We start from the raw sequence: 6421 nt of genomic DNA, 5'->3' as shown, positions 1-6421 counted from the left end.
ATGAAATAATTTCATAGAGAAATGTATCGAAAAATTGTAAATTAAAGTTTTTATTCGTTAAAATTAAACTTTTTATATCGTTAATAATTATTTGCAAAAATCAGAAATTTTAATGATACACTTGAAAACTTAAATTATACATTCTTTTATCTTATTTGTGTGTAGATTTCGATAATAATATTATCTAACATATACCACGTAATTTGTTTCAATGCTTCCTATAACTTTTGCTGCAAATATTGGGAAAATTGGATAAATTGGAAACTCTAATTTTTCTCACTCTCATATATTTCGTACATGTACATTTCGTAAAACAAGAAAACACGATAATATCTATTGGAAAATGCGGCAATACGAGTTGCACGCCGTAACACCTAGCCTACACAGACAGACAGAGAGCCCGAAAACCTTTATAAAATCAATACTATTTAATCCTTTGAAATCTCCATTTTTGCTTTAACAGGGATTACCAGTATACATATTCAGTAAAAACTGTTGAACAATTCGTCGAAAAAAGAATTCTTTGCTAGGGCTAAAAAGTCTCTATTAAAAGTTCAGGAAAATATCTTTAATTACAAATTTGAAGAACTTCTTTAAGAAACGAACGTGATACCAAAAAATAGGACACTTGAAAATGAGAAAGATTCACAGACTTTCGCAGTATTTTTCAAAATCTTTTTTTTTCTTTAAACGAACAGTTTCCGCCAGAAACTGTATCTCTTTCTCTCTCTTTCCCCTCCCTTTTCTCTTTCTTACCTTTTCCACTCCTTTCTTCTTCCTAGAATAGAGTTAAACTCGAGCTTTGGATATGCAAATCAGGCAGCACGCGTGTGTAACTAACCCGACACCCCTTCAACAGTCTAGCCCAACCTACTCCATAGCATTTCTTAGGGAAGAAAGTCTCCACAACGTATTTATAACCTCTTCCTTCCTTTCTTCCTTCCTTCCTTCCTTCCTTCCTTTCTTCCTTTAGACTACACAAGTCGAGACTCTCCCTGATAAATGCTCATCTTAGATTTAAGTTTATTAAACTAACTTGCTGAAATAATGAATAATTCTGGAGCTATTGTGTTACTATGGGAGAAGAACCGGCAGTCATACTTTTTGTTTCAGCTTTGTGACCAGAAAGAGAAAGGGTGCTCAAAATCAAACATTCCGCTTTTCCCAGTATTTAAAGAAGACAATACGACCATTAAAAAGAAAGGAATGAATGTAGAATGAAAATAAAATGATTGGATACATTTGTGAAAGTATTACGTTGCACACATGCGTGTAGATAGCGCAAAAATATAACATATAATATCATATATTTCTTCGTTTTAGGAATTCGTACAGATGCAATACCTACAAGCTAACAGTTTTCGTAATTTCATGTACACTGTAATAGAGTACTTAAAATTATTTTTGTTTCCACGTTGCAATCTAAATTCTAATATTTTATATTCATTATTCCGGATTTATTATTTCTATATTTCTTATTCTTTTCAAAGTCAGATCATTCACAACCAATACTACCGAAAATAGAGAAAACAAACTGTACCTTCGATTTATATTAAAAAAATATTTACGCATACACAAATACATACTTCGTGAATTTAGCTGAGATAAAAGTAGAGAAGAGGAAGAGAAAGCAGGATTGGGGAAGAGAACAGGAGGGAGTGAAAATGCGTCGATTTCGAGAGGGATCAACGCAAAATCGTCTGCGCTCTTTTTCCCGTAAACACTTGAACGAGGTCGGATGGTTACGTCGATCGCACTCGACAATCGCAATTATCCGGCAGGTAACGATTTCCCGGAGGGGCCGCCGCTAATTAATATAACCAGCGACGATTCGTTCGCGATTGACAGGAAAATGCACGATGAGAAAGAAAGAAGCAGAGGAGAAGTGGGAGAGGGTAGGAGAGAGGTAGAGATAGTAGAAAGGGTTGAAAAAGAGAGAAAGAGAGAGATATGGTTCTGTGACCACGGTTGGCAACACAACAACGAAGCCAGAGAGTAAAAGAGATAGAGAGAGAGAGAGAGAGAGAGAGAGAGAGAGAGAAAGAGAGTGAAGAGGGGTGGAAGTGGAGGGACAGAGGGCCGCAATTTGTCAGGTGACAGCCAAGAGACTGGAATAAATGGACAATTACACAAATACAATGTTTGACGTCATTTCAATGACGCGAGAGACACCTGTGATTGATTGTTAATTGCCTCGGTTTGTTACCCCGACCAAGCCCGGTTGGGAGTTCGGCGAGTTAGCATCCGGGGTGGGTGGAGGTTGGTGATGCCGGTGGTGTCCGCTGGATACGAATAATTTAATTGAACCGATCGATGCGCAGAATGTTTTCACTACTCTTTATCTACTTTTCGACAGAGGCCTCTTATTTTCTCCACGGTCTTTCTTTCTTATAAATTTTTATTTGTATATTGGTTTATCTACTTCTCATCTTATCTTATGCTTCATACTGTTAAATTAATAACGCATTACTACTCTTGCTCATCAATCCATTGATAGCGTGCGGTTCAGTTTTCTCATCTACTCAGGAATATCATCCGTTAATTATCCCTGAAATTGAAGGATAATTAGCGATTATAGTGAGGTAAGACGTGAAACCGTGAAGTGGTAATAGTGAGGGTAAATCTCTTGTCTCATCCTTTAGTAAATCGAACACGACGCCAAATCGGCCTCTCCTGATGAGCGGTAGGTCAGGATTCCTATGTATTAGTGTTTGATTGAGAGCTCACTCAAGCGTGTATGTTGACTGATAGCCCCATTAACACACTTGCCACGCTATCTATATTTGCCAGCGTGTATTGTAATATGCAAGAAGCACGTGTGGATTATACGGATAAGTCAAAGGATGTGCACGCTTTCTGTTCACATTGAAAAATAAAACATCATCTTCGTAGTATTGACTTAGTTTATCGATGGACTCAATATGAAAATGAAGAATATACAGAATATCTCGAAGAAGTTTGATTAAGTTTCACAAACATATCCGTACTAAAATCCGACCTTTCACCTTGCTCACCATATATTTGGTGATGACCGTCAGCGAAGGTTACCTATTCGAGGAAAATTTTCGCCCTCAGAGACACGGGACATTCGTCCGGGGGCTGAGTTGTCCCGTATGCAAATTCGTTTTATTGTCGCAGCATAGAGAGCGAGAACGAGAGAGAAAATGAGAGAGACAGAGAGTCGGCCAGACGTGGACCCGTGTAAACGGCCATCTTCGCTACCCGCCTTAATTTCATTAATGCCCCGCTGCCCCCAACCACCCTCTTCTCCACTTTAATTACTGCCAATTGCCCTTGCCGCACGCGAATTATGTCATTTCCACATGAGCAGCATTTTAGCGAAATTTTCGCAAGGTAGTTAGAAACGAGACGACTGCAGTCGTTCTCTCTTTTCCTTTCTCTCTCTTTCTCCCTCCCTTCACGTCTAGCTCGTCGTAGTGCAGCGCTTAATAAGGGAATAATTAATTAACTGCACTCCTGTACTTCGTTTTTGCAGTTCAACCTTTTGCCGGAAAATAAAATGTACCATGTATACTCGGGATCTAGTAATGAAGCGCTATATGCATATTCCTTTGTTTTGCTCCAGTCAAATATAGCTCCGACTACGAATTTAATTTTCCAAATTATATCTTGAAGACCGCTTCGATAACGGCTTGAAGTATTTGTCTCGGAGATCTTGCTCAAAGTTGTATTTGAGAATAGTTATAAATATTATATATCTATAAACGAATGATTCGCGCATGATCAAAAATTCTCGTCATTTCGCAGTTATCTTGACTGAACGTCGCATGCTCGAATTTCCCGCGTCGCGAGTATTTCTATTTTCGAACAACGTCATTACATCCGGCTAACAAGGCGTTGTTCTCGTAGCCTACGCATGGATGGAAACTTTTTTTGGAACTTTTTTCATCCACCGTAGCCTTCACAGCTACGCTACAAATCAGTCCTGTCGGACTTGCGCTCGGACTAGCGAAATACAACACGCTGCGAAGTAATATCGCTAATTGAGAAAAATAACCCAGGTGTGATAACATGCTTCCGCGCTGATACCTACAACGACGACGACAATGCGACAACAAAAGTTGTCTTATACTTACGTCTAAAATCTTCGCGATTTCCACGTGTTCTCGATCATTTTATTCTTCAACCAATCTAATAATATCTTCAATTTCTTGCTTAATTAGATCATATTCAATTTAATATTAAAACAATTGCGCCATACTATTTTAAAGAAAGAAATAGAAAAAGTGTAGTTGCTGAGAGAATTAAATTTTCATGGACCTTCGTCTTGCAGCAGTTAGGACGTCGAAATGTCGTTGCTTGCTGACCGACCCGAGGGTAAGTAACTACTACCCTTCGCAAGGCTAAAAGGTCGAAAAGCTCGCGCGAGCTCATGCTTTGAGCTTATCTAATAACCCGAATGAAAGAGAGGGGCCGCTTCGTTGGATCTAAAAATAACAATATATAATAGAATCAACGACTGACATGGCCGTACCTTCTTCTATACAATTTTCTATACTTTTTTAATACAATACTCTTCCTTTTATTTTTTCTACTTCTATATTATTTCTTTTTGAGGGTTTCCTTTCAGTAAAGTTATTATCGATATCTTGTGAATACTGAACAAAATATTATTTAAATAATAATGTTAAATCTGATGATTAACTTTTAAAAGAAAATATTTGTTTCGATCGATAAAATAATGGTGGAGCAGAAATGATTTTACGAGAGGTTTGAATGAGAAGGTAAAGAAGAGTAGTGCAAGAAAGATAGAGGAGATGATTCGTCTAAATAGGCAACATAACGCGGGAAAAGTTTGAAGACAGTTCTTGAAGACTGTATCCATCGTCGTCGTTGTCGTCGTCGTCCTCTTCTTCGTCCTCGTCCTAGCCGATCCATTAGTGTAATTGCAATTTATTTAGTAATTACTTTAATTAGTGAGCACCTAGCTGGTGCTTCAAGATTCCGCGAGAGAGTTGCATCGAGAACAGCAAGAGAAGAAGGGAAAGAGAGGGAGAGAGGGAGAAAGAAAGAAAGAGAGATAGTGGGAAAGGTAGAAAGGAGAAACGAAAGGGGTTGAGAGGGGTAAAACGAGGAATGGAAACGTCTTTGCATCTCTAAATGCAGAAAGAGAGAGAGAGAGGTGAAATGAAGGAGACAAACGGAATTAATTAATGAATTAGCCTTAAGGGATAGGCGTAAAAACAAGTGGAAATCGGGTTGAAACGGGCTGAACGCGACCGATTAAAGTAAGTGGGGACCAAGGAACGTAAGTAAAACGAGTAACTAAGTAAGTGACGACTAACAGCCACCCTCGGTCCTTTCAATGTTAAAGCTGTGGGAGAAATGGTGCCGAGCGTAAACCGTGTCCGAGAATGAAAATTAATGGCAACTTCCCAAATCCTTTTTCAGTCGGGTTGCCGTTTAAACGCCTAACAGGAGTTGATTCGATGCAAATTAATCGAATGTAACTCGCGAGATATGTTCCATTCGTAAAAGTATCCAATGCAAACGGAGCTACTACGGTATTCTTGATAGATTTTTATCGCGGTTCTTTATTCCGTTTCACGTTCTTGCTAAGAGAAATAGGGATGTATGAAATCATAAATAACAATACTATGAAATCATATTATTACAAAATACATTTCGAGATTGAGCCTTCGAACCCTTTTGCTAGACATTCTCCAAATCCCTCAGTCTTTAATCCCTGTCTCAGCTCTCATCTAAGGTAGGTACTCACGACGCGAAAGCGTGATAAGCGATGTAAATTTTCTTGCGGGTTACCATTTCGCTAACCGCGGATTGGTACGGAATAGTTCGCGAGTTGAATGAACTAGGCTTGCTACATGTCTGGCTGATGTATCTTCAGGAAATCCGTACAGCTCATGAGACACCGTCTTGTTTGTCTTGCGTTTTAGGTGACTCGAATACTGTGCTTACATTTCCACGTTGGAGACCGAGACCTCTCGGCTTAAGGATTTGATTCCACATATAAATATTAATGCGTATCTCTTTAACGACCTGCTGCTTCTTCAATACGTTTGTAAATGGCTGATTGAGCTGCGACGATAATTAATTTTATTCATATTTCTTATCCAATAAAATTTCCTTCTTCATTTATCTCATGTTATCCTTTTTATTTTATTCCATAATAAAAAGTAACGGTGTCACAACAGTATCAAATACTTCTCTATTAATATATATATATATATATATATATATATATATATATATATATCGCGAGATCTTTGTTCCCGTGATGCGAAAAGCAAAGCTAGCGGTTTCTATACGTAAGAGAAAAGGACGAAGGCGTACGTGAAAGCTGGTCGATAACACGACGAGCTAGCTAGTGGAGGTGGAGACGGCGGCTTCGTGACGAGGCTGCGACATCGGGATTGTGATTAGGGGCCGGTCGGCAAAC

The sequence above is a fragment of the Vespula vulgaris genome, chromosome 11 (genome assembly GCF_905475345.1).
Source record: "Vespula vulgaris chromosome 11, iyVesVulg1.1, whole genome shotgun sequence".
Classification (NCBI taxonomy): Eukaryota; Metazoa; Arthropoda; class Insecta; order Hymenoptera; family Vespidae; genus Vespula; species Vespula vulgaris.
Note: the sequence above shows the minus strand (reverse complement) of the source record.